Source organism: Phoenix dactylifera, unplaced genomic scaffold, assembly GCF_009389715.1.
Source record: "Phoenix dactylifera cultivar Barhee BC4 unplaced genomic scaffold, palm_55x_up_171113_PBpolish2nd_filt_p 000276F, whole genome shotgun sequence".
Classification (NCBI taxonomy): Eukaryota; Viridiplantae; Streptophyta; class Magnoliopsida; order Arecales; family Arecaceae; genus Phoenix; species Phoenix dactylifera.
The window spans coordinates 370,481-395,586 of record NW_024067761.1 but is presented as its reverse complement, the minus strand read 5'-3'; the positions used below and the strand labels follow the sequence as shown (position 1 = coordinate 395,586).

The following is a 25,106-nucleotide window of genomic DNA, read 5'->3' as shown; positions in this document are numbered from 1 at the left end:
TCTTTTTATGGGCTCACCAACGAAGACCCATACAAACACCTAGATGAATTCCTTGAGATTTGCACCACTGTCAAGATTCAAAATTTTACTGATGATGCGTTAAAACTTAGATTATTCCCCTTCTCCCTTAAAGATAGAGCTAAGCAATGGCTGAATTCTTTAGAGGCCAATTCGATTCATTCCTGGGGTCAAATGCAACAAGAATTCCTTAAAAAATACTTTCCCATAGGAAGAACGAACCAGTTTAGACGTGCCATTACAAGCTTCTCCCAAACTGAGGGAGAAGAATTTCATGAAACTTGGAAGAGATTTAGGGACCTAATCCGTAAATGCCCTCATCATCAAATACCTAAGTGGCAACTAGTGCAATGTTTTTATGACGGATTGACAGAACGAAACCGTCAGATGATCGATGCTGCATGCGGGGGCACTTTTATGCTTCAAAATGAGCATGAAGCATGGAAATTATTTGAAAATCTTAATGAAAACTCCCTCCACCATGCTTCATGTTCTCGTCAAGCACCCCCGAGTTCTCAAAGAAAAGGGACCATTTGTGAAATAAGTCATTCTATGGACCTGTCTAGCAAGGTAGATGCATTGTCCCATAAGATTGACCAACTGATGATAGGTGGGCATTACATGAACTTTTCCCAAGCACAAGTGTGTACTATTTGTTCTAGCCCATCCCACCCTATTCATGAGTGCCCCTCAGCGCCCCAATTCTCCGAACTCGTGCAAGAACACATCAATGCTGCTCAAACACAACCCAGACCGGGTAATGACCCATTTTCCAATACATATAACCCGGGATGGCGAAATCATCCAAACTTTTCTTGGAAGCAGCAAGCTTCGAATACTGCCCAACCTTATTCCCAAAACTTTCCAAACCCTCAGAATTTTCAAACCCCACAAAATATTCATCCCTACCGTCCCTCGACTCAATTTCAACACACTCCTCCTCCACCCCAAAGAAACACAGCCTTTGAGGAGAAAGTGTTGAACGCCCTTCAAGGTTTGGAAACCATTACACAATTAGTGCACTCTCATACGCAATCAATCGCCAAGCTAGAATCCCAAATGGGTCAACTAGCTAATGCACTGAACAAGCGAGAGGAAGGAAAGCTTCCAAGCCAACCACTAAGTAATCCTAGGGGACAATACATGGCTCAAGAAAATCAATTAAATGCAATTCATCATGAACAAGCCAATGCTTTGACTACCCTAAGGAGTGGACGTATAATAGACAATAAGATTGGGGAGGATAACAATAAGGAAGGTGAAGAAGAGGATAGAAATGTGTCAAATGAAAATCTAAAACCTTCTTCTTCTTCTTCAGCTAGTCCATCTTCTGCCAAAACTCACATCCCAAAGGCCCCATTTCCTGAAGCTCTTACTTCACCCTCTCCATTTGGCAAAAAGGGAACTTCATTAGAAGAGATGATAGAGGTCTTCAAACAAGTTAAAATCAACCTTCCACTCCTTGATGCCATCAGACAAGTTCCCTCCTATGCCAAATTTCTCAAAGACCTTTGTACACAAAAGCGAAAATCTAGGACACATGTGCCTAAGAAGGTTTTCCTAACTGAGCAAGTGAGTTCTATTCTCCAACACAACACCCCTCCAAAATTCAAAGATCCTGGTGCTCCCACGATCTCCTGTGTCTTAGGAAATAATTTCATTGATCGAGCACTCTTAGATCTAGGGGCAAGTGTCAACCTTTTACCTTATTCAGTTTATGAGAAACTTGGTTTAGGTGAGTTAAAACCAACCTCGGTATCCCTTCAATTGGCTGATCGATCTGTAAAAACACCACGTGGGATAATTGAAGATGTTCTTGTCAAGGTAGACAAATTTTATTTTCCAGTAGATTTCATTGTCCTTGATATGGAATATGAGCCCAATCCTAATAAACAAATCCCCGTGATCCTTGGGCGGCCCTTTTTAGCAACAGCCAATGCATGCATCAATTGTAGAACAGGGGTAATGAACATATCATTTGGGAACATGAAGGTAAAATTAAATGTGTTCAATACGGCCGACCAACCCGCAAGGGAAATTGAGTGTTTTATGATAGACAAAATAGATGACCTCATAGAAGGAGATGCAAAAACTATCTCACTATGTCTGGTTGAAGACAATAAACTTAGCGCTTGTTGGGAGGCAACCCAATTCTCTTAGATTATTTCTTAACATTGAGGACAATGTTAGGTTTAGGTTTGGGGGTATTCATCTTGATTTTCATAAAAAAAAAGTTAAAAAAAAATAATAAAATCATCATCTTTTAAAAAAATAAAAAATAAAAAATATATATATATATATTTTTTAAAAAATATATGTTTATAAAATAATAATTAAAAAAAAGTTATTAAAAAAAAGTTTTTGTTAAAAAAAAAAATCCTAATTTATATACATTTATGCGAGAATGATAAACACACAAGGTATATAAAATCTAAAAAGCCCAATGACTAGTGGGAAGTAATACAAATTTAAGTTCTTTTTATTAAGTCTCTCTTAGGGAGTTGTAAGCTAATTAATACTTTGGAATTTCACTACACACTGGCCGACTCTTCTAAGGTCTAGGCTCGACATTATGTTGAGAGTATGGTAGCAACTTTGGACCCTGATGAATCATACTTATCTAATCCAAAAAAAAAAAAAATCAATAAAAATGGATTTAGTCAGGAACATCGAAAAGGGCTACCTATTGTCAAAGGTCAGATGGGCTTGTGATGAGGACTCCGAGCATAAGTCCGTAGGGGAGTCTTGATGCCCGACACCTTATGCCAACTGGTGTGAGAGTTGTCGACTGATTGCTCGTTACACGGAGAAATCATCACAAGAGTAAAAGTGCACAATTTATATATCTTTCTTTAGAAAAAAAAAAGAAAAAAAAATGTTGTATTGACCGAAAAGACAATAGTGTGAAAGCCGTCGTTGTAAAAATTCGAGTAAACTGGAATATTACAGATAAAGCCCGTGAGGTACTAAAGTAAACATCCACAACTCTCGAAATCCTGCAGATAAGATGATTTTGAATCAGTAAGTAGGTCTTTTCGACCAATCCTTGGAAACTACTAGTATTAACAATATTTTGGAGATCCGAACCCTTAGCTTGTGTACGGTCCAGATTTCACCAAGCACTCCAGTATAAATAAGTCTTACAACTCCCTAAACGGAAACTTAATGACTTTAACTTAGATTGCATACTAATCTAGAATTTGGGCTGACTTAGTAAATAAAACCGTGTGTGCTTTGAAATTCTTATCATTTATGTATCTTAAATTAGATTTTAATTAAAAAAAAGTTTTATTTTTTTTATTTTTTTTCTTCTAGCTAGTATGCACTTGGAATTTGAAGTTTCATCAATCGAATTAAAAAAAAAAAAAAAAAACAACAACAACAACAACAAATTAATCATAACAATAAATGATATTGAAGTTTGTGGGTATCTTCACTGGAAACCCTCACGAGACTATAACTCGTCCACTAGGGTAACCTAGGGGTTTAAAGCCGTGTTACATATGGTAAATGTAACCGCGATGCCTGCGAAAGTGAGTTAAAATTCTTCTTTTCTAGTTTTATTTTGCTCGAGGACTAGCAAAACATAGGTTTGGGGGTGTGATAAGTGCTTAATAATCTATAATTTAGTTATCTTTCCATAGCACTTATCAATATTTTTAAGCTGATAAATATATATTTTACCATAAAATTAAATAAACATTGAAATGAATTTAAAATATGGTAAGAGGTAAATAATTCTTTTCTCAAAACAGACTCTAAACTTGTCTCTCTCCTGGTTATAATCTTTCATGAAAATATATAAGGAGGAGATTGTGTTGACCCGATTTGGTAACCTGATGGAGTTGTAATCAAGCTAAGGTTATAATTAAATGGGTTTTGGTCCTGATTCGACCGAAAGTTATAATTAATTATGTATGGGGCAAAGGTTTGATTAACCCTTTTATTAAGTCACAGTCTGATCTGGTTGAGTTCAATCTGAAGCGGTTTAGTAAGAATTAAATGTCATTGGGCTCAAGAACAAGTTCAAGCAAATCAACAATCATGATCCACCTCAAACCCAAAGTCAATTCCTTGCGTGCCTTCATATAAAATTTATAATAAAAAATAAAAATAAAAATAAAAATAAAAATAATGATAATTTCGGGAAGAAGCAATGTATTCACTGTTGATATGAACAGTGTCCCGTGAAAACACTGTTCATATGAACAGTGCACAAAAAAATATATACAAAAAAATATAAATAAATAAAAACAAAAATAAATAAATAAATAAATAAATAAATAAAATATATATATAAATAGATTCCACTGTTTATCTTCTTCTCCCGCTGCCAAACCTTCCCGTGATCCCGCCTCGCTCACAACCACTGCGTCTTCCCGTGGATCCCGCGGCGCCTCTTCCTCCTCTCCCGCGATGCAATCCTCCCCCGCGCGATCAAAGGAGCTCGTCCCAGCCGAACGCCCCAACGTCGTCGTCGTCCCCGGGTCCTCCGCCATCAACCGCGTGCGGCGTCTTCTCCTCCAAGATCAGCGACCCAAGCCGCGTCGAAATCCCAGCGTCTCCGCCTCCTCCTCCGCCCGTGGCGCATCCGGATCCCATCCCAGTCTCCGCGATCCCAGCCGGCTGCAATCAACGATCCAGCCCCTCCGTCTTCAGCCGAAATCCAGCACCAGCGCATCATCGCCTCCCCCGCCTCCGCCTCGTCCGTTTCTCGCCATCCAGGAGGGATCCTCTTCCGTGATCAGCGCCCAGCGATTCCACGGCCGTTTCGATCCTCAGTCGGCTGCAAGGGGTGGGGAAGTCCTATATAAGGGAGCTCGGTTTTGAAGAACGAGGGAGGCTCTGTTCGGGAGATGAAAAAATAAAATAAAAGAGAGTAGAGAGAGAGGCTGGGAGCGGAAGGGAGTGAAGAGCAATTTTTTTATGAAGACGGGAGGACTTCCGGCCACCATGAGCAGCTAAGCCTCGGTTTAGGGGTTTGATGAAGCCATAGAGGAGTATTCGTTTTATTTTTATTGATTTGAGTTTGTATTGTAAGATGATTGCATGATGAAAAATTTATCAATTGATCTTATGATTTATCCAATTTATGTGAATCATTTATCTTGCATAAAATATTTTACATAGATTGATCTATTTCATCGAATCCAACACCTGTGGTTTGGAGGAGATATTCATGTGACATCGATTTCATGTTTAATGACTTAATGATCAGATGCATCATGCTAGGTTAGACAGGTCATGCTTATCGTAAGAGTAGATGGTTTGTGCTAGACTTAGATGATTCATGCTGGGAATTAGTTATAATTTTCTTTTGTGATTGCTTTGACTTGTAGTCGGAAGCAATCAAGTCTTACATACAACTCAATCATTGAAAGCGTCACGGATATAAATCTATCGGTGGAATCTAGCCCTAAACACCTCTCTCCATAGATAATTCATACTACTACACCCATATTAATTCTTAGTTTTTATCTTTTACTCTAGCTTATCCCCTTTGAAGTAATTATTTAATTAGGAAAAATAACTTGTCTCCAATCCCTGTGGACCGACACCCGTAATCACTATCCTACAGGATACGTGCTATTGCGTGGTTTATTTTTGAAATTGAAATAACCGATCACCTACTGCACCTTCGGAGGCTGGACCATCGTCATCTATTCCTCCGAGAGACACAGATGAGTTCTGGAGTAGGATGACTGAGCTTGTGTCAGCTCAGGCGAGGACTATCACAGACGGGCTGACGAGCAGATTAGACAGTATGTCAGCTCAGGCGAGGACTATTACTGATGGGCTGACGAGCCGATTGGACATCATGTCTGCTGAGATCAGTGATCTGAGGCAGCAGATAGGAGCACTCTGGAGAGAGAGAGAGACCCATGGACCATCTGTGCCACAGGCTGCTGAGTCAGAGATTTCGGCACAGAGTCATCCAGCTCGTCGTGCTCCACGCCAGACACAGTCTCACCAGGCTCGACCTCCCCTCGCCACGTACACTAGAAGGATGAGGACTAGATCCCAGCCATTAGATACTCCCTAGGCTGATATTAGCATTTCTGTTTAGAGCCTAGGCTAGATATCTAGTTCTCATATGTATTTTGTGTTTATCATGTATCTTTAAACTTTGACTGAGGAACATTTTATTTGCTTTTGTTTTTGACATGAATGTACTAAAATGTTCCTATTTTGATCAATGAAGTTTGAATGTTTGTTATTTATTGTGTCTTTTCCCATGCACCTATTTGATGATAACAAAAAGGGGGAGAAGTAAAGAAAGAGTAATAGGGGGAGAAGTAAAGATAGAGCAATAAGAGGAGAAGTAAAGAAAGAAAGAGAAATAACTTGTAAAACAAATTGAAAATCATATACATCCAAGGGGGAGCAATTTGTAACAATGAAAATGATCAAATCAAATATTTATATCAAATTTCAGAATCTGACACATAGAATTTCAGAATTTGGCACGCACCTTTCACACCTCGATACATAACCTGAAACTCATGTTTTATCTCAAATTTTTGGAGTTTCATCTTTAATGAATTATAAATGAAAGGGGGAGCAATTCAAAAAGTCAAATTGGCAACATCTGAATGATATAGGGGGAGACTTCACTCTTAAATATGAAAAGCTGAAATTCAGCAAGTTAAGCCCTTTCAAAAAAAAAAAAAAACTGATTTTAAGATAAGTATCAATAGGCTCATACTCTTTATTTTGTAATCATCAAAAAGGGGGAGATTGAGGATGATAGTGTTATTTTGATAATTAACAAGCAATTATCTAGAGTATGTTATAAGTTAAATCGATACTGATTGAGGATGATAGTGTTATTTTGATGATTAACAAGCAATTATCTAGAGTATGTTATAAGTTAAATCGATACTTCATTTATAAGTCTATTACTCTCAGTATATTTGTATAAATTGATATAGATACATTTCATTGTTTATATGAATGAATCTAACCTTGAGATGCAGCAAAGTGTGGATTGAGTCGACCCAAAGGATGATTGGGTCGACCCCGGCACATCAAGAAAGCATTTGGCACACTTCTGCAAAAATGGCACAGATGAACAGTGAGTTGGGTCGACCCAAGGAAAGCATGAGTCGACCTAAACATCAAGATCCTCAAACAACTCAGAAAATGGTTCTCTGAATTTACTGAGAGGGTCGACCCAAGATAAAGTTGAGTCGACCCAAGCTTGAGTCGACCCAAACCCTGAGTGGGTCGACCCAAAGGCAAGACAGAACAGAAGACAGAAAAGGTTCTCTGGAAACCCTGTTAGGGTCGACCCTGTTGGGGTATGTGGAGACCTTTAGTGATGAAGAGAATTGAAGGAGAATCAATTCTGAATAGTTCCGTCTGGTGGACTGTCGGAGTCGACTCGAGCTACAGTCGAGTCGACTCGGGAACAGTCGAGTCGACTCGAGGTCTGTCGAGTCGACCTGAGAGGAGAAAGCCGCAAAAACCATGTTTCTGTCTGGACTGTCAGAGTCGACTCGAACTACAGTCGAGTCGAATCGGAGCATCGTCGAGTCGACTCGAGAACAGTGGAGTCGACTCGAGATCGTGCCAGTTAAACTGGAAGTTGTTCAGACGTGCCAGAGTCGACTCGGACTTCAGCCGAGTCGACTCGGGCTCGCGGGAAATCATACGGATGAGTTTCTTTTTGGTGTTTTGTTGGCGTTTCGACGGCTATGATCATCTGAAGGTCTTGAGACTATATATAGGACTCATGAGAGCCCTAGGGTTAAGGTGATTGGCCGTATATTTGAGAGAGACTCTTGTTTGTGAGGCTAGGGTTCTAGAGAAGAAGAGGATTGGGATCCTACTTCTTGTGCAAAGGTAATTCTGTGTGAATCTCTTGTAGAGCGATCTCGTGTGATCGTTCGGGTGTGTGCCATCTCTGTAATCTATTCATCCTAGTTGAGATTTGGAGCGGTGGAGGACGTAGGCTATTTGTAGCCGAACCTCGTTACATCTTTGTGTTTGCTTTGCTATCTTCTTCTTCCTTCTTCTTTTGTGTTTGATAATCCGCTGCGGTGCTCAAGTGCTTTACCTTACTGATACCAGGGTAATCTTTTGCCCTTCGTACGGATAAGCGAAGAGGTGATCCTTGAGTCCGGTGTCGAGGGAGCGAGAGAGTTATTCTCTCTTTGTTTTCCGACGTTGGTGGGCAGTGCCGGTGTGAGTGGGTTCCGGTGCGGGTCGCTGCCAACAAGTGGTATCAGAGCTATTGGTTATTCTGCAATGGCGGATGAAGGGAAGTTGCGAATTGAGAAGTTCAATGGCACGATCTTCGGGTTTTGGAAGATGCAAATAGAAGATTACCTTTACCAGAAGGATCTCTATTTACCTCTTGGAGGTAGAGCAAAGAAACCAGAGAAGATGTCCGATGAAGACTGGGAGGTCCTCGATCGGAAGACGCTCGGCACCATCAGATTGTCACTTGCATCCCAAGTGGCATTCAACATCAAAAACGAGAAGACGACGATGGAGTTGATGGCAACATTATCGCGGATGTACGAGAAACCCTCAGCATCAAACAAGGTATTTCTCATGAAGAGGTTGTTTAATCTTCGTATGAAAAATGGCGGCAGCGTAGCAGAATACCTCAACGAGTTCAATGGACTCACAGCCCAGTTGGAGTCAGTGGAGATTAGTTTTGACGATGAGATTCGGGCATTGCTAATCCTCTCCGGATTGCCTGATAGCTGGGAGGGCCTGGTGATGGCGGTGAGCAACTCTTCGGCAACGGGGAAGTTGATTTTTGATGACGTTGTGGGAGTGCTTCTGAGTGAAGAAGCAAGAAGAAAATCTTCTGGAGCTACGGAGTCATCTGGAAGTGCACTAAACACCTCTGACCGGGGAAGACAAAAGAAGGACGGTCGATTTCGAAGCGACTCGAAGTCGAGATCCAGCAGGTCTCGAGCACCTCAGAACAAGGGAGCGAAGTGCTGGAACTGCGGGAAGACGGGGCACTTTAGGAGGGATTGCAAATCTCCTAAAGGGAAGCAAGGCGACCACACCGAAGGAGTCAGCAAGGATCTGGCAAATCTTGCTGAAGACGGTGATATGGATGCCCTCGTTCTATCTTTGTCTACCTGTGACGAGTCTTGGGTGATAGACTCGGGCGCGTCTTTCCATGCTACATCCCAACGGAAGCTTCTTGGAGGATATGAGAAGGGAGACTTTGGCAAAGTCTACCTAGGGGATGGAGAGCCTTGCACCATACAAGGAAGGGGAAGCGCGGAAGTGAAGTTGGTTTCTGGATCTTCACTTGAGCTTGAGGACGTACGGCACGTGCCTTAACTGCAGAGAAATCTGATTTCTGTTGGACAGTTGGCGAGCCAGGGGTACAAGGCTACTTTCACAGCTGATCAGTGGAAGATATCCAGAGGTTCGTTGACGGTGGCTAGTGGCAAGAAGGTTGGGACACTTTATGTCACCAACGGCACAGAGAATTCTATTGGAGTTGCTGCAGCAGATGTGGACGCCAAGTTATGGCATTGCAGACTTGGGCACATGAGTTATCAGGGACTGGAGGTGATGCACCAGTTGGGAAAGCTGCAGGGTCTCAGGAATGTTGAGATGGACTTCTGTGAGGATTGTATTCTCGGAAAGCAGAAGCGTGTTTCATTCAACAAAGAAGGTAAACCTCGGAAGCAAGAAAAGCTAGATCTCGTGCACACGGACGTGTGGGGGCCTGCACCGGTTTCTTCCATTGGTGGATCTCAGTACTATGTTACTTTTATTGATGATGCTACCAGAAAGCTTTGGGTGTTCTTCTTGAAGCACAAGTCAGAGGTATTTGGGGTCTTCAGGAGATGGCAGGCAATGGTAGAACTCGAGACAGGAAGGAGGTTAAAATGCCTGAGATCAGACAACGGTAGTGAGTATTGTAGCAGGGAGTTTGAGGACTACTGTGCAGAGGCTGGGATCGTTAGGCAGAGGACAGTTCCAGGGACACCACAACAAAATGGAGTTGCTGAAAGGATGAACAGAACAATTAATGAGCGTGCCAGGAGCATGAGGATACATGCTGGATTGCCACAGCAGTTTTGGGCGGAAGCAGTTAACACTGCTGCCTACTTGATCAACAGAGGGCCATCAAAGAAACTTGAATTTGGGATTCCTGAGGAAGCATGGACAGCGAAGAAGATTGATTTGGCGCACTTACGAGTATTCGGTTGTACCAGTTATGTCCATGTTGATTCCAGTCAAAGAAGCAAACTAGACGCCAAATCAAAGAAGTGCATTTTCGTTGGATACGGAGGTCAACAGTTTGGGTATCGGTTTTGGGATCCCGAACACAGGAAGATCATTCGTAGTAATGATGTGGTATTCAATGAGAAAATGCAGCAGAGCACTGAATCAGAAACAAAACCTGTTGAGCGGTGTTTTGTGGATCCTGAAGAGGAGTCTACAAATTCTGGTCAGAAGACTCAGTCAGAGCAAGAACCTGAAGCATTGGCACCCCCTCCACAACTAAGAAGGTCCACTCGTAGTACTCATGGGAAGCCTCCTCAAAGGTATGATGGGACTCTTAGTTATTTGCTGCTCACAGATAATGGCGAACCTGAATGCTTTACGGAGGCATTGGAGGTTGATACCAGGAAGGAGTGGGAGTTGGCCATGGATGATGAGATGAAGTCATTGGAGCAGAATCAAACGTGGAATTTGGTGGATCTGCCCAAGGGGAAGAAAGCACTGTCAAACAAATGGGTTTACAGGCTGAAGGAAGAGCAAGGCGGGAAGAAGCGATACAAGGCCAGGCTGCTTGTAAAAGGATTTCAGCAGAGAGCAGGTATCGACTTCACAGAGATCTTTTCTCCTGTAGTCAAGATGAGTACTATTCGAGCGGTGCTGAGCATGGTGGCAGTAGAGGATCTTCACTTAGAGCAGCTTGATGTGAAGACGGCCTTTCTCCACGGAGATCTCGATGAGGAGATATATATGCAGCAGCCGGAGGGATACATTGCAGCTGGCACGGGTGACTTAGTCTGCAAACTAAAGAAAAGCCTCTATGGTTTGAAACAGGCACCCAGACAATGGTATCTCAAGTTCGATAGTTACATGCTTGAGATAGGATACAGGAGATGTCAGGAGGATCACTGTTGCTACTTCCGGGACTTCGGTACATCTTACATTATCTTGCTATTGTATGTTGATGACATGTTAGTTGCAGGAGCTAGCATGCATGAGATTGCAAAATTGAAGCTGAAGCTGTCAAGAAAATTTGCAATGAAGGATCTGGGAGCAGCGAAACAGATCCTTGGGATGCGGATCAGCAGAGATAGGTCTAACCATATCCTCAGACTATCTCAGGCGGAGTACATCAGCCGAGTACTCAAGAGATTCTGCATGGAGGGTGCCAAATCTGTTGGCACACCACTAGGTGCCCACTTAAAGCTTTCAAAAGGACAAAGTCCGAAGACGCGGGTGGAGGAGCTCAATATGTCAAAATTCCCGTATGCATCGGCGGTGGGGAGCTTGATGTACGCTATGGTGTGTACGAGACCAGACATTGCTCAAGCAGTGGGAGTTGTGAGTCGCTTCATGAGCTGCCTAGGCTTGGAGCATTGGCGCGCGGTCAAATGGATACTGAGGTATCTGAAAGGCACTGAGCACATGTCATTGTGCTATGGAGGTTCTGAGATCCAGTTACAGGGCTTTGTGGACTCAGACATGGCAGGGGACTTGGACGGCAGGAGAAGCACGACAGGGTACTTGTTCACCTTGGGCAGTGGAGCCGTCAGTTGGATTTCCAGGTTGCAACCAGTTGTTGCATTGTCGACTACGGAGGCGGAGTATGTGGCAGCCACAGAGGCGTGCAAGGAACTAATATGGCTTCAAGGCTTGATGAAGGAGCTTGGGAAGGAACAGAAGGATTGCATGTTATATTCAGACAGTCAAAGTGCAATTCATCTGGCGAAGAATTCAGCTTTTCATTCAAGGATGAAGCATATTGACATACGGTACCACTTCGTGAGGTCATTGCTCGAGCAGGGACTCGTCAAGTTGGAGAAAATTCATACAAGTCAGAATCCTGCAGATATGTTGATGAAGGTCGTCACGGTGGAGAAGCTGAGGAGCTGTTCAGCTTCTGCTGGTCTTCATGCTTGAAGACGTTGAGGAGGCATCGTACCGATTTCACTAGGATGATCCAGTTTCAGTGGGAGCACAGAGGAGAACCAAGTAACAAGAGAATATACCCAAGGTCTCCAAGTGGGAGATTGTTGGGGTATGTGGAGACCTTTAGTGATGAAGAGAATTGAAGGAGAATCAATTCTAAATAGTTCCGTCTGGTGGACTGTCGGAGTCGACTCGAGCTACAGTCGAGTCGACTCGGAAACAGTCGAGTCGACTCGAGGTCTGTCGAGTCGATCCGAGAGGAGAAAGCCGCAAAAACCATGTTTCTGTCTGGACTGTCAGAGTCGACTCGAACTACAGTCGAGTCGACTCGGAGCATCGTCGGGTCGACTCGAGATACAGTGGAGTCGACTCGAGATCGTGCCAGTTAAACTGGAAGTTGTTCAGACGTGCCAGAGTCGACTCGGACTTCAGCCGAGTCGACTCGGGCTCGCGGGAAATCATACGGATGAGTTTCTTTTTGGTGTTTTGTTGGCGTTTCGACGGCTATGATCATCTGAAGGTCTTGAGACTATATATAGGACTCATGAGAGCCCTAGGGTTAAGGTGATTGGCCGTATATTTGAGAGAGACTCTTGTTTGTGAGGCTAGGGTTCTAGAGAAGAAGAGGATTGGGATCCTACTTCTTGTGCAAAGGGAATTCTGTGTGAATCTCTTGTAGAGCGATCTCGTGTGATCGTTCGGGTGTGTGCCATCTCTGTAATCTATTCATCCTAGTTGAGATTTGGAGCGGTGGAGGACGTAGGCTATTTGTAGCCGAACCTCGTTACATCTTTGTGTTTGCTTTGCTATCTTCTTCTTCCTTCTTCTTTTGTGTTTGATAATCCGCTGCGGTGCTCAAGTGCTTTACCCTTACTGATACCAGGGTAATCTTTTGCCCTTCGTACGGATAAGCGAAGAGGTGATCCTTGAGTCCGGTGTCGAGGGAGCGAGAGAGTTATTCTCTCTTTGTTTTCCGACGTTGGTGGGCAGTGCCGGTGTGAGTGGGTTCCGGTGCGGGTCGCTGCCAACAGACCCAAGAAGAAGTTGAGTCGACCCAACTGAACCTTGAGTCGACCCAAAGAAAGGTTGGGTCGACCCAAGTGAAGGAAGGCTGAATTGCAAGTTTCTGTGTTTCTGAGAGGGTCGACCCAAGGAATGTTTGAGTCGACCAAAGTGAAAGTTGGGTCGCCCAAGGACAGGTTGAGCCGACCCAAACACGGGCAGAAGCTTAACGGCCAGTTCTGCAGAAGTACTTTTTGTCCTTCCAACAGTGAGTAACGGCTAGTTTTTGAATTCTAACCATTGGGGCTTGTCCAATGGATGTAGAAAACTATTTAAAGTGGCACTATTCATCAGATAGAACATCCTTTCCAAAGAATATCAAAGAGTACACAAGAAAGAGAAAGTGCCCTAATCTTCTTCATCCAAGTGCTTCATTCAAGAATCAAAGGAAAGTGGTTGAGCAGATTCAAAGAGTCATCAAGAGCTCCTTCCACCCTTAAAGAGAGAAGCATCCTTGATAAAGAAGAGAGAAGTCACATCAAGCGATAAATACTTTCTAAACTCTTCTTTGTTGATTATATTATCTCATTTGCTCATCTAGGAGTTTAAATATTCTTCCTTTATTTGTTAAACTACTTGTAAAGGTTGGTTGGTTAGCCCGCAAAACCAACGGAATAGGTTGATTGGTGAATCCGGAAAACCAATTGTAAAGGTTCGTTGGTGAGCCCGTAAAACCAACATAGGTTCGTTGGTGAGCCCGTAAAACCAACATAGGTTTTTGGTGAATCCGGAAAACCAAAGTGTAAAGGTTTTTTGATTGTGAGCCCGAAAAACAATCCAACTGTAATCCACGGAATTATAGTGAATTCCCAAGGGGTCGCTTGGGGAGTAGACGTAGGTGCTAAGGAGAGCACCGAACCACTATACTTCTTGTTGTTTGTATTGTGATTTGTTTAAGTTTACTAACTTATCATTTAACACAAGTAAGATAGTTAAAATTAAAAGAAACCAATTCACCCCCCCCCCTCTTGGCTTGTCACCTTGGGCAACAGTGGTATCGGTGTATCCCTTCTGGCACCACCACACACCTCGGGACTTTTCTGGTCACTGATTACTGGATTGCTTAACTGGTGATGAGAGCACAAAAGTGCGAGCTACACACAGCTTAAATTAATATTATTTCCAACAAATAATGATAAAAGAGCTGCATTAATTTCATATTTTTTTTATTTGGCACAAATCAGAGATAAAATGCACATTTGGTATAATTGGGTTCAGAAAGATGCATAGCCCCAAATCATACGCACCCAATCTCACTATGGCTTGGTCAAACCTATCATTCATCAAGCTCACAACCACGAGTAGCAGCCAAGCCTAATCACACTGGAGCAACACTTGGTGACCATTCGAAGGGAACGAACAATGAAACATCTAAGGCAAGACTTTCCCAGAACTACATCAACCCATGGCCTAGGGAACGATCACAGCCATCCACCCTTTTGGCAAGCGATCAACTCTCCCATCCTTGCAGCCCGTGAAGCTTCCCAGCCGCCGTCCGGAGGAGATCGCGATCCATCCACGGCGTCCGATCCTCCATCCAACTCTTCACCGTCCGAGCACAATCCCAGCGTCCGAGCAACCCGCGCCCAGCCGCGATCACCGCCCGGCCGTCTGCCACCGCCCAGCTTCTTCCCGGCCGTCCGCTCCTCTCGCACAACCAGATCTGCAACGCGTCCCAGCATCCTGTCTCCACCGTGTCATGCATCTCCCGCATCCAAACTTCCGGATTCCCAGCATCCGCACGACGTCCGCATCCACGATCACCTCCGGCATCCGCACGTCGTCTGCGTTCTCCTCCACAGCGGTCCACGATCATCTCCCGGACCTCCCAGCAGCCACGATCAGCTCCAGCGCCCAAGCCCGTGATCCCAGCTCCCGTATCAAATCCCGAGCATGCCAGCCATCCCGCCGATCCCGTGAAGCGTTGCAGCAGCCAAGATCACCGCCCAGCCGTCCGCCTCCTCCATCGCGTCCGTTCTAAGCGCCGGATCCGGCCGAGATCAGCTCCTCCAACGCTTCAGCCTCACGCGCCCAAGATCCAGCCGTTTGCCTCTAAAGCATTGATCTCCAGCACATTCCGAAGATCCTTGGAGGGAGAGATTATAAAAGGGTAAACGCTTGAGAGGGAGGAAAAGAAGCTCGGATTTGAAGAAGAAAACAGAGGAGCCGGGCTGCTGCAGTAGTAAGAAAAAGAGAAAAAAAAATATAGAAAGAAACAGGGGATGCCCTGTTTCTGTTATTAAAAAAAAAAAAGAGTGAGAAAGAGAGAGGAAGATGGAGGGCTGATATCCTAGGTGATGGGTGAAGGGAGATCATTTGGTATACCAAATTCATGATGTAAATTCTAATCCTTTGCTTTATACGATTTATCTTTTGATTATGCCATGATTCTTATATGTTGAAAATTCTTTTATGATTTATGCTTATTGATACATGTCTTCCTCGATTATTTGATTCATTGTTGACGTTATAAGGCATGTTGAATGCTTAACAAAAGAATTCATGTTATCAAGAACATACTCCATAATTAAATTTTCTGCTTATAATTCTTAAAGAAAACAAAAGAATCATAGAATTTATCGCATGAATTTGATATTATTAAAGGAGATTCTGGATCCCTGCACCATCTTAATCTATCCTAACTTCGATTCTCTATTTATTGATTTATTTTCTATTTGCAAAACATCATCTTAATCCACAAGTTTATTGTATTAATTAAATCTGAAATTACGCTAATAATCCATATTTCGTTCCCTGAGGAATCGACCTCGGACTTCCGAGTTATACTGCTTGTGCGATTCTCCTGCACTTGGGAGAACAGTTTTTCAAAAGCACCAAGTTTTTGGCGCCGTTGCCGGGGAACGGCTGAGTTATTAGTATAATTTTAGATTTAATTTTTTACCTTAGTAGTTAGTATTTTTCTTTTGAAAAAAAAAATTGCATCTTTACTACTATTTTTAATTCCCTGCACAGTTTGCATCAAACTCTGATATCATAGAAATTAGCCGTTTGATTTGACTCAAATTTGGTCAGCTAGTGCACGACACATTGTCGAATAATCTGAACGGTCTGATTGATATTCTGACATTTTTAAGACCATCAGATTAATACGAAACCTTGCTGCTTTCTATTTTAAATTTTCTGCATTTATTTTTTTTAGAATCAGAATTTTATTGTTATCATATCTCATTAACCCTTGTTGCTAATTGAAAATTTAAGGAAAAAAAACTTTAAGAAAAGATCAAGTGTGATCATTCAAAATTAGAAAAAGAGGGAAAACCTAAAATTTTAAAAAAATTTAATTTTAAATTTCAAATTTCAAATTTCAGACTTCAACTCATAAATTTAAAAAAAAATAAATAAATAATTTGCTTGATTACCTATTCAATGAAATTTAATGTCATGTCATAAAATATTAAAAAAAAAATCTCTTGATTGTTGCATATAGTATAAGGCATCAGCATAAAATATTCTAAGGGCTGAACCCATTTAAAAAGATAAGGTCGGGATTTGATCACTCGTCCTTAGCCCAAAAATCACCCCAGTGCATAAATATCCTAAGCTTAACTAAAATCAACTAGACGTTGGCCCCTAAGGACATTCGAGCTCAATAGGACGAAGACCACCGAAAGTTGCACCAATTTCGCTCTGTGGCTTAGTTGATATCTTGGCAAGCTTTGTCCCTATAAGGGAGACAGTTCATCTGTTCGAGGCAAGTGGGTTTTAAGTGGGACCTTTGCGAACGCATCGTGACCCCTCCACTTACCTGGGAGCTTACCTGGTCAACTCGGTTCATTAGACCGGATTGGAGGCTTAGGTGCCCTCTTCAAACCAGTTAGGAGCTGTCTAGAAATTTAAGAAAAAACATTAGAAATTGAGGTGTAATGTTTTGTTGCATGTTTGACTGTGAATAGGATTTTTATTTTAGGATGTCGTTTTAGGGTATCTTTAGTTGGTACTTATATTTATTTTTTTCATTTTTTTTAAAAAAAAGAAAGAAAAAAAAAGAGAGGGAATTATTTTGCATGCTAAAGTGGAATAGGGACGACACCGGTCGATTAAGTCGTACAACTCTAGATCATCCCTTAGGACATACCTCTGAAATTTCTTCGCAATATCTCACACCTTGTGAGATGGCTGATCTAAATGAAGATGCGGGAAGTCACCACAATCGAGAACGAGAACCCCATGTTATGACTCTAAGACAATACCTACAACCGGCTAGGACTAGTCAACCTTCATGCATAATTTTTCCTGATAATGTAGGACATTTTGACATCAAACCAGGGGTAATCCAATTGCTGCCCAAGTTTCATGGATTAGAGTCCGAAAGTCCGTATCTTCATTTAAAGGATTTTGAAGAATTGAGCATTACATTTAGAGTGCCAAATGTCACCGAGGATGTCCTCAAGTTGACATTGTTTCCTTTCTCTCTAAAGGATAAGGTGTTGCCCAGATAGACAACCCAGGAGGGGGGGGGGGTGAATTGGGTTTTTAAATTAACTTAGCTAATTAAAACTTTGTGGATGATTAACTAAATACTATAGCCAGTTATTTAATTAAAGCTAAGTGCTGTGAGTAATGTGTGGGGAAGAAGATGAGAGACAATGCACTACAAACACAAAGTTTTATAGTGGTTCGGAGCTAACCCTTGCTCCAACGTCCACTCCCCAAGTCTCACTTGGGAATTTCACTATAACCCCCTTGGATTACAGCCGGTTGTTTTGCAAGCTCACAACCGAACTTGTTGTTTTACGAGCTCACAACGAACTCGGTCGGTTTTCCCAGGCTCACCGACTAGAACCAACCCCGATTGTTTTCTCGGGCTCACAATCAAACCCTTACACTCGTTGGTTTTAAACCGGCTCACCAACCAACCTTAATCCCCTTGATTCAATCCCCCGATTGAATCAAGTAAATACACGAGATAGAAGAAAACAGAAAATAGCTTCTCAAAAAGCAGATTTAAAACAATATAATCGTAAAGGAGTTAGAAGCCCTCAAACGCTTTTAAGATGGTGAAGAGGTGTGGCTTCTGGAACTCCGGTCTCCTCTTGAAAGAGTGATCGACTTGAAAGCAGGAGGAGGAAGCTTTGAATGCTGGGAAGATGTTGGTGGAGCAGTAAATGCAGATCTTCCCTTTTTCTCGTTGAAGAGCACTTAGAGAGCTTGAAGACTTGAATGCTAGGAGTGGAATGTGTGTTCTCTACCTTGCTACAGTCTTCTGTGGCTATTTAAGCCAACCCCCACGGAAACTAGCCGTGTTGCCCAAGGTGACAATCCAAGAGGGGGGGGGGGGGGTGAATTGGTTTCTTCTAAATTTTTGGTACTTTTAAAACTTTCTAAATTAAGTGCGATGGATGCTCTCTTAGGTTATTTAAGTGAGTTAATCTAATGCAAGAAGAGAAGATAAAGCAAGAGAAAATGAAAGCACAAACACAATGCAAACACACCAATATATAGTGGTTCGGTGCTCTCCTTAGCACCTACGTCCACTCCCCAAGCGTACCCTTGGGAATTCACTATAATCTTGCAGATTACAGTTGGATTGTTTTCCGGGCTCACAATCCAAAAACCTTGTTGGTTTTACGGGCTCACCAACGAACCTATACACTTGGTTTTCCGGGCTCACCAAGAACCTTGTTGGTTTTGCGGGCTCACCAACGAACCTATACACTTGGTTTTCCGGGCTCACCAAGAACCTTGTTGGTTTTGCGGGCTCACCAACGAACCTATACAACTTTGGTTTTCCGGGTTCACCAAAAATCTTTGTTGGTTTTGCGGGCTTACCAACGAACCTTTGTTGGTTTTGCGGGCTTACCAACGAACCTTTACAAAGTGTTTATACAAATGAAAAGAAAAGATTTAAACTCCTAGATGAGCATATAAAGCAATATGAACAACAAGAAGAGTTAGAAAGAAATTATCGCTTTGAAGTCGCTTTGCTCTTCTTGGTCAAGGAAGCTTCACTCTTCAATGGGGGAAGGAGCTCTTAATGCCTCTTTGAATCTGCTCAATCCCTTTCTTTGATTCTTGAATGAAGCTCTTGATGAAGCTTGTCTTGCTAGGGTTCTCTCTTGAATGCACTTGATGTATTTTCCCCAAAAGCTTGCTTCCTCTGATGAATACTCCCTCTTAAATACTTCTCCAACCTCCAAATAGTCCTTTCTGACCGTTGGATTGAAGAAACTAGCCGTTTATAGCCGTTGGGAGTCCAAAAAGCATTTCTGCACAACTAGCCGTTATGTTCAGCCCGTGTTTGGGTCGGCTCAACCTGTCCTTGGGTCGACCCAACCTTCACTTGGGTCGACTCAACCATTTCTTGGGTCGACCCTCTCAGAAAACACAGAAACTTGAAATTCAGCCTTCTGTTGCCTTGGGTCGACCCAACCTTTCTTTGGGTCGACCCAAGGTCAGCTTCAGAAAATTCAGAGCCTTGAATTTCAGCCTTTCTTCACTTGGGTCGACTCAACCTTTCTTTGGGTCGACTCAAGGTTTACTTGGGTCGACTCAACTTCTTCTTGGGTCGACCCTCTCAGTAAATCCAGAGAGCATTCTTCCTTTGCATTTTGAGGTTCTTTGGAGGTTGGGTCGACTCTTGCTTACCTTGGGTCGACCCAACTCACTGTTCATTTGTGCTGTTTTTGCAGGAGTGTGCCAGATGATTCCTCGATATGCCGGGGTCGACCCAATCAACCTATGGGTCGACTCAATCCACACTTTGCTGCATTCTCAAGGTTAGTTTCATCCAAATGAACAAGACCATATATATATTTCCAATTAAGCAAATGTACTGAGAGCAATGAACTTATAAATGAAGTATCAATTTTAACTTATAGCATACTCTAGAGAATTGCTTGTTAATCATCAAAATAACACTATCATCCTCAATCTCCCCCTTTTTGATGATTACAAAATAAAGAGTATAAGCCTATTGATACTTGTCTTTAAAATCAGTTTATAAAAGGGATTGAATTTCAGAATTTCAGCTTTTCATATATATAAGTGAAATCTCCCCCTATATCATTCAAAATTTGCCAATTTGATTTTTTGAATGGCTCCCCCTTTCATTTATAATTCATTAGCAATGAAACTTCAAAAATTTGAGATAAAATAAGAGTTTCAGCTTATGTATCGGGATGAGAAAGGAGCGTGCCAAATTCTGAATTTATATGTGCCAAATTCTGAATTATGATAGAAATTTTTGATTTGATGATTTTCATTATTACAAATTGCTCCCCCTTAGATATGTAAGCTTTCTTATATGATTTTCAATTTGTTTGCCCATTTATTTCTCTTTTCTTTTCATAACTTCTTTACTCACTCTTTCTCACAAAAGTAATACTCTTTCTTCTCCCTTTATATACTCTTTCCTTCTCTTCTCTTTTATATACTCTTTCCTTCTCTTATCTTTTATATACTCTTTCCTTCTCTTCTCCTTTATATACTCTTTCCTTCTCTTCTCCTCCTTTTTGTTATCATCAAAAACATATATATGGGAAAAGATGCAATAAAGAACAAACTTCAGACTTCATTGATCAAAATAGGAACATTTTCATATATTAATGCTCAAAATGATGAAAAGTACAATGTTCCACAATCAAGATTTAAAGGTATAAGGGAAAGACAAGATACATAAGGGAAAAAGCAAGATACATATAAGAAAAGGCAAGATACATACGAGAACTAGATTTCTAGCCTAGGCTCTAAATATAGATGCTAAGATCAGCCTAGGGAGACTCTAATTGAGAGTGGGAAATAGGGTTTTCAGAAGAGGACAAAGGGTAAACAGTGCCCTAGATAGCTCACGGGTCCCCCTTTTAACAGTGGGGTCCCGACGTTGGGTCGACTCAAGAAATTTCTTGGGTCGACTCAACGTTGGGTCGACCCTATTCTGGGTTGGGTTGACCCAAGTGCAGAATTTTTCTTTTCTCTTCCGTTTTGCTTCTAAAATGTTTTCCTTGCTTCCAATCCTTATAAACTCTTTATGGGACAATGATACATGAGTAAGGAATCTATAGATTACAAGTTTGACTCATGTTTCATAGGTTTTTTAGAAATGAGAGGAATGTATCATGAGATTGCTTGCTTCCTTTTATATCTCTTCAATAAGACGGATCACATATGCCTAATTTCCTCCTTAGCGTACAGAATCTATCTTCACTCAAGGGTTTTGTGAATATGTCGGCTAATTGTTTTTCAGTGCATATATGTTCATATGTTTCCATTTTGCACATGATCCCTAATAAAATGATATCTTATTTCTATGTGGTTGGCTTTAGGAATGAGATATTTAGAATGTAAGCCAGAAGTGATCTCTAAATGTAGATTCCAAAGATAGTTTTGAAATCAAGTGTAGATGGAATCTTTTTCATGTTATTTCAAGTAGTATCAAGAATAATATTCAAAGAAAGGCACGGATGAAAATCCAACATTTTTTTTTAATATATTAAGTATATAGCAAAATGAGAGCAATCTAATTAATTTTCAGAGTATAATATAAGAGCAGATAAAGATCAAAACTTATATACTCGAAAAATATAAGATTATGTTGAATCCTTAATTCTTAATGACTTCAAAGTTCTTTCATGATATAAAAGTATTGGGGCATAGATACCAAAACATGAATTTATGCAATGTAGGATACATTAAATTTAGGGCTTTGAAAGTTCTTTTAAGGCTCTCTTAAAGACTTTCTTTTACTCCTTTATAGATCATAACATCAAAATCAATTAAAATGAATTGGCTTAGGATTGAAACACTAAGGTGCAAGCCAATAAGAACTCATAAGTAGATTCAAGATAAATTTTCGATACTAAGACAGACGGAATCCTTGTCAATTAATTTTCAGAAATAAATGATTTACCGATGAATACAGATGGAAATCCAACTTTCAAAAGATATTCAATAAAGCACATAGTTTAATACCACTTTACATTTAGTATTCTTTGTCTCATCTTTAGATGCGAATTTATACGATTAAGTTCTATATGATCTCTCCCTCTGAAATTTTCTTTCTCTCCCTTAATTAATCATTCCATTTGAGAGTTTAGAGTTTGAAGATAATTTTCAATAAAGAGATTGAGTATTTAAAGCTCCCCCTCAAAAGATGCATTTTCTTTTAAACTTTCTTTTCTTTTGTTGAATTTCAGATTTTAATGATAAACGTGAATAAAACTGAAACTTTATGATATCAAGAATGTAGAGTGATCTAGAGTTATTCAAAATTTATAGCAATCACTCTTTTTAATCTTTTAAGAACAAGTTATGCTTCCTCTTAATCTTTGAGAAAATGTACTGAAATATTAATCAGAAAATGATTCATTTGAAGCTCAAATTCTTTCAAGAGCATTTACATTTTCTTTCTTTTAAGAATTATTTGAGTGAGCTGAAATATTTCTAGACTTGAGATCATTCACTCTTTTAATAATATATATACATATATATTTTGATGAAAGTCTTTAACAATGTAGGAGAGGAAAAAAAAATATATAGATGACCATTGAAGTATATGTATTTATAGAACTCAATTTCTTAATCAAGGTTTTTCAGCAATGTATATATGAAGCACAATAAATCTTTTCAATATCAAAATAAAATCATATATTAAAAAATATTTGTTTGCAATCAAGATCATCAAAAGACACATCATTCAGACCAATATTAGTACACTTTGAAGATAAGAAATGATATGTTTCAGATGCGTATCAGGGCAAGCAATCAAGGCATCAGAATTATTCTATTTTTCTTAAGCTGTAATTTTATCTAGAAATTCATATTGAGTTATTCCCCAAAATGATGCAATCATTGAAGCATATAATGAAGGTTACAAAAATACAATGATAGAGGCATTTTTAAATTAAGTTTAAGCTTTTATACAACATCAGATTCTGAATTTCAGAAAAATTTTCAAGGAGCCTTTCAGGATTATAATTTGAGATATGCATCTTCTACATTGTAGCTCATCTTAAATTATTAAGATTGAAGACACATATTTCAAGAACATTAGAGCACATCCAGAATCTTTGTAATTCATATTGAATTTTGGTACAAATTGGAGGATATTATGTACTAATGTTAGGCAAGATAAAAGATATGTCAGAATCAATCCATTTTGCCTAATTTGCAAATTCAAATTAAATTTTTTTTTTATTTTTCAAAATATATTCATTAAAACAAAATGATGTTGTTGTTGGTAATAACATGTTTCAATCAAAATTTATAGGCATAAAGCATTATCTAGGAAAGATCTTTGCTATTTGAATATTGAAAACACATAATTCAAAATATGCAAAACATAACAAGCATGTCATGGATCAAAATCAATTCTTTTCAAATAAAATTTCCTTTATTTAAATACAATTTAGCACTGATTTTATCCTTAAGGTGTGTTTTCAAGTGATTCAAACTTCATTTGATTTTTCACAACCTTCTTATATATTTTTATTTATTTATCATTCATTCCCCAAATTTTTAATTTCTTTCTTTAACCATTCAATGAACATTTTGATTATCTTCATTTATTTTTCGGTTTTACTTTTCTATGCTCTATATTCTATTTGCTCCCTATCCGGTGGAGTTGGAAGGGGCACGAGGTACTACCACTAGCCTCCCTCTTGTGCCGTCCCTAATATGCCCTGTACCGAATAGTTGGGTCAAATAGTGCCGGGTACTACCACTAGCCTCTCCATTGGCACCATCCCTATAATGAGCAATGTAGAAATGTTAAACTATTCTCTTTAGCAACAAGATATTCACTCCAAACTCTCCCTATTTAAATATAATTAATTACGGATTTTATCCCTTCCAAAAGAATGTTCACACAAGTCTCACAAATATGCTGAATATATTATGCTTGTGCTGCTTTTACTTAAGATTGGAGTATTTACTTAGCTTTTACTTCTTCTGAGCAATGTTCATTTTCTTTTTCTTTATCTCTCTCTCTTTTTGTTATTTTCAAATAGTTACATGAAAGAGCAGAATAAAGAATTAATCTAATATGCTGCATATAAATATATATCATGCAAACAACATTTTCATTATGCCCAATGATTCATAGCTTATCACAAGTTATTTTGAATTAGAGATTTGAGGCATAAACTTGTGTATTTCATGGTTATGCATTATATAGGAAAAAGTAAACTTCAATTTAATCACACCATGAAACAATCATCACTAGCATGAGAATGAAGCATGATATCAAGATGATCAGCAATTAAAGGTTTAATCATGCTACCATATAATTTCAGATTATTGATTTTGCTCAACTAACTCACAAGAGAAGAGTTTAGATTACCAGTGTATTTAGCATTCTTCAAGCCAAATACCTTTTAGATTCTTTACACCCTTGGCTGAAGAAAATCTCTCTCCTTTTTTTTGTTTGCAAAGGAATGTTTATTGTATCTTTCATCAAGGTGTCCTTCAAGTTGAAATTTCTTGCTCATAAATCCTGTATCATTAATAAACTCTTTTTCTTTCTTGAAGGAAAGTCATTAGTTTCTTCAAGATACAAAACATTCATACAATATATTTCTTTAGCTAGATGACTCAACATAAGATATGACAATAATTGAATATTAAGTCACTTTACTTAAGAGATTGTCTAAATATAAGCAAGCACAAGTCACTTGAACTAAAGAGATAATTTTATTAAATAATATGGTTCAAGGACACCCATGTGAGGCAATAGGAAGATTTATCAAAGTCAAACCAATTTTTTTTTTTATTTTCAGAAGCAATTTAGCTTAGATTCTATTTGCTTAAAATAATTATCAATAAGATATACCAGTTAAGTTTTAATCAAGTTATTTTAAATAGTTGTTTCTATCAAAATTCTGGTTATGATTCGGCTTTCAATACAAATAATCTTGTTTTAGAGAGATAGGCAATTT

General features: G+C 40.0%; 1 non-coding gene across 1 annotated transcript; it reads right to left on the bottom strand.

Moving 5' to 3' along the window:
• Positions 1 to 241: 241 nt before the first annotated feature.
• LOC120105405 lies at positions 242 to 347 on the bottom strand. The gene has a single exon (XR_005507780.1). It is a non-coding gene; the product is annotated as a small nucleolar RNA R71 (small nucleolar RNA).
• Between the last annotated feature and the right edge of the window lie 24,759 nt (positions 348 to 25,106).